The sequence below is a fragment of the Halyomorpha halys genome, unplaced genomic scaffold (genome assembly GCF_000696795.3).
Source record: "Halyomorpha halys isolate HHAL.00 unplaced genomic scaffold, Hhal_1.1 Scaffold1562.1, whole genome shotgun sequence".
Classification (NCBI taxonomy): Eukaryota; Metazoa; Arthropoda; class Insecta; order Hemiptera; family Pentatomidae; genus Halyomorpha; species Halyomorpha halys.
In genome coordinates this window covers 32,168-36,722 of record NW_027114097.1, presented here as the reverse complement: position 1 = coordinate 36,722, position 4,555 = coordinate 32,168, and the positions used below count along the sequence as shown (strand labels likewise).

At 35.0% G+C, this 4,555-nt stretch overlaps 1 protein-coding gene across 1 annotated transcript in view; it reads left to right on the top strand.

Annotated features, from left to right (window-relative positions):
- The window catches only part of LOC136796753 (uncharacterized), an 18,015-nt gene that overhangs the window by 3,192 nt on the left and 10,268 nt on the right, over nt 1-4,555 (top strand). The gene's annotated exons all lie outside the window — the stretch shown is intronic.

The following is a 4,555-nucleotide window of genomic DNA, read 5'->3' as shown; positions in this document are numbered from 1 at the left end:
CAAAAACTTCAACTTCTACGTATCCACTCTATCTACACGCTCATTATTCACTACACTCACAGCACGCACTATTCCTTATCTACGTACAACCTATAGGAATAAAACAAATAAATAAGATATGTACACAAATATTAAAAAAAAAAAGAAAAACTGCTGCTTCGGGTGTAACGAGGAGGCATCCCAGGTGCCTACAGAGCTGCTATCGCAGGGAACCGGAGCTGTTCAACGTGAACTGTACGCTACTTCTTTGGTTCATGTAAGCTTTCGATCGTTACCACATTATGTTCTCTGATGGTAGTCACCCGGAATGGACCCTCATAGCGTAAGGATTCCTTACCCCTGTTGGACCCCAAGCGGCGGTATACAATCGTTCCGATTTTGACCTCCCCCATCGCGTCCCGGAGGTTCAAACCTTCTCCCGCTCAATGCGCTCTTTGGTTTTATCCCAAAACCTGCGCATGACCATCCCATGACTAATAATTTCTCCCTCTACCTCTGACGTGTCCATGAAATTTCTGCGTCGCCCTTGGAGACTAAAGAGAACCTCGAACGGCGAGAACCCCGTGGTGGAGTAAATCGAATGGTTATACGCGGCCACCGCTCGGACCATCGCCTCGTCTGGTTCCAGCCCCTTATCCGCGTGATAGACCCTCAAATGGTCGCTTAGAGAGCTGTGTAATCTTTCCACGCCCCCTCTACGCTTAGGATGACCGGGGGTGTTAATGTGCCATTCCACTCCTAAGGTGCTCATTTCCTCCCGTATCGCGGCATTGTCGAACTCCCTCCCCCCGTCGGACGAGATTCGGTCTGGGACTCCATAAAATTGGAACCATACCCTCAGCGCTTAAATCACTGCCCCGGCTGATTTATCCCGAACTTGATGTGCCATGGCTACTTTGCTGAAGAGGTCGATGGCTCTTATAGTATGTTCTAAAAATTTATCTGCTTCTGACATAGTAGTTATTTTTCTCTTAATATATTTAGTCCAAATTCCCTAATCATTCGAAACATTCTTTCCAGATGATGTACATGTTCGGCCTCCGATTTGCTAAAGACTAGCAGGTCTTCCATATAAATCTAACACATGGACTCAACTATGCTAGTAGAAATTCGTCCATAAGACGCTGAAATGTGATGGCATTTTTTAATCAAAATGGCATTCGTGTAAACTCGTAATTTCCTCGCTGGAACGTGAATGCTTTCTTATGCCGGTCTCTCCGGTGCATTATTATCTGGTTATACCCAGCTTTTAAATACAGTGTGCTAAATAATTTTGCACCATCTAATCTATCCAGGATGTACGGTTTTCCCAGTCACCCCCAGCGTTTCACCTTCATTAAAAAAAAAAACTGTATATTCCCGCACGATAGCATGTCTCCAATCTTCTGCTTGGATTATGGCTCCTACTTGAAAAATAATTAATTTATCTTATGCGCATTTTCTTTCATTGGCACATAACATTCTGTCCATGCGGGTTAGAATACCTTATATATTTAAGAGTCTCTAATCTTGAAACCATCCTTAAAACCACATCCTGTTTACGTGTTCTCCAATTTTTTGTTTCTTATAAACTAGCCTACTTTAATTCAGGTGAGAGGTAGGAACCACCCTCACATTTTAAATAGAAATTCAAGATGATGCCATCTAGTGGCATCTATACGAAGGAGGGGGGTGGGGGGGTTGGTAGCTATCTTGGCTTCAAGAACAGAAAAATAAACAGCGTCCTAAGAGCCACATCATTTTCTGGCTGAGATCCACAATTCAGTATTTTCACCACACTCAGGCAGAATGAGGTAGAGGATGGAGCATAAGAGGGGGGCCGGTATAATAGAAGAGAACAAGAATATGAAAAGCTCAATAAGTAACCTACATCTTCTATAATTTATGACTTAAGTATTAGTGAAAGCAAAATGTTAAAAAAGATAAGAAGGGATAAGATCTAACACGCTTGGACTGCTGTAAAATACTAGCTTTATTGGGTTCGGTACATCTCTTTATATACATACGATCAGCTGATCCCCTCAGTCAGCTGATATCGAAGTAATAGATGTAATTACGTAACTTATGTAACCCCATATAAATCAATAGTCTAAATCAAAATAATTTAACTAACTACTAACCTATATTGTACAACACTTTTGGCTGCTAAACCAAATATAATTAGTAATTTTGTAATTCAATCAGGTTAGGTATATAATAGAGGTTATATTTTCACTTTCTTTACCATGCATAATATATTTCATTTACTTAAAATACAGTCCACTTTATTTGTACCACTATATTATAATTAATTCGGATAATATTCCCCATTAGGTTAACCCGGGGAATATGTGGATTAAACAGCTTCTTGAATATTACATATTTTTATCAGGGCGGATCCGATAGTGATCTTGTTGCTATAAATTTAAAAGAACATTTGTTGATACATTGCGCACACATTCTAGGACAGCATTTGCATAAAAAAGGACGTTTAATACTTATAACCAATAAACGTTTAATAGTAAAGGGAGTAGAATTATTATTTTTCATTAGCTATTAGTTGGCTATTTTAAATGTATTGTAACACAATTTATTATACAATTTTAATCTGCGAGATGTAATATATAAAGAACATATAGATCGTAGCGATCGTATAAAATTTCGAATTCGATTTTCAACTGTAGTACACGATTTGAGGTATTTTAAGTCCAAATACCCAAATATAACTACATGGTCTGGCTTTCCGCGTGGTTATGCTTTTGTTGGAAACACTACTTTAGATAATAGATTTTACCTTTATTACCTCGATTTTTTAAATGATTTTAATTAATTTCGGCAAATCAATGAACAATTATGTGGGCTATGTTATATTACACTATCCTCATTGAAATATTTAAGAAGGCCTTAAATGACTGAGGCTTAAATTAAAAAAATGTGTTCTAAAGAGCTATTAATTATTTATATATTTAGTGTAATTAACAAGTTTTTATGATGTCAAACTACTTTCAGTAGAATTCTCGTTTCTGTGATCTTTAAGTAATTATTTCAACTTATATTTTGTATGTATTTGTTAATATTGTAATCCTAAATTTATTAGTAAATATAGAAGGCATATGTTCATATACCCTGTTTTGTTTTTTTCCCGCTAGATTGTGTGCTTGTACCTAGTGTGAGTGTAATGTAATGAGTTTTATGAGTAATAAAAAACCTTGTCTCTCGAATCTAGTTTTATTTATTAACCAACAGTATTTGTGCGTGATCATATAATGTTATATGTGAGACATATTTGTGCGAACCTTGTTTTGGTGAAAGCATTCTGAAGCATTTTTGAATTTTGAGATATTTCGTCTTCTTATATATTTTTGGCTTCACTGGTAGCATCCCAGCAAGAAAAGTAACGGTTTTACATTAGGGAATATTTCATTTAAGAACATAATTTTCTGCAATCACTGACCATAGACTTGTTGATATGTCGATTTAAAGTTCGTTACCATTATACTGAGGAAGCTATCGAATTATGTCTAATCCTACCCAGTCATATAACTTCGATTATATGGTAGACAGGTATTTTACTGTGGATATCAATAATTTCGATGTCTGATACAAACAGCCACAAACCTACCGCTGGACCGCTTTGTGGGAACTTTATAGAATATTACCAGATGGTATGCCTTGGATCATTCATTTTCTTGATATACACCTCGATTTTTTTTTCTCTTATTTACTCAGTAAATTCACAAAATAGAAACGGAGAAGATTTCATACGTCATCAGTATAGGCACAATTAATTTTACTGGAAAAATGCTTGACTAAGATAAATTTTTTGTTGTGAAAAAGTTTATAGTTTGCATTATCAGCATTATACGACCCGTAATGAAAATATCATAAAGTTGATAAATCACATAAAAGTTTTTAAAACAGAAAACTCGATAAAATATTAACAAATTTAGTATCTATTAAACCTTCTAGAGTCATGCATAATTTGAATCTAACAATAGAAACTGTAATATAAGTTTGAAAATAAAAAAAATAAGGGATAAAGTTTACGTTCAATAAACCTCAGAATGTATATGTGCTTTTATCACAGCTTATGCTCTTAAAATATTAAAACTCCTGAATTAGTTTAGGAGAGCTGCCGTGATAAAATGAACAATAATTTATTGGTATATGTGTGTATATACTAATAAATGCACTCTAGCGAAATATTCGCATGGTATATTGGTTGGTCATCGGATAGTAATACAATGTGATAATAATTATTTATTCTGACTGATATTTTCTTTTAAAATGTAGTAATAATTATCAGTCTTGTAAAAATTTATTATCCAAATTGACAAAAAAATAAAATAAAAAACAGATACTGGGTTGGTCAGGTGAATTGAAAAAAAAAAATAACTAAGACGTACATACTTAAAAAAGAGCACGAGATGGAGGTGATGATGGAAAGATATTTTTGCTTTTTTTTTCTCTACTTAAGAGCTAGTTAGTTATTCAAAAATTAAGGCGTAAAACCTACCGGTCATCAACGCCAAACCCCATTCATATATACATATATACATTCATGCAGTCTTCAATA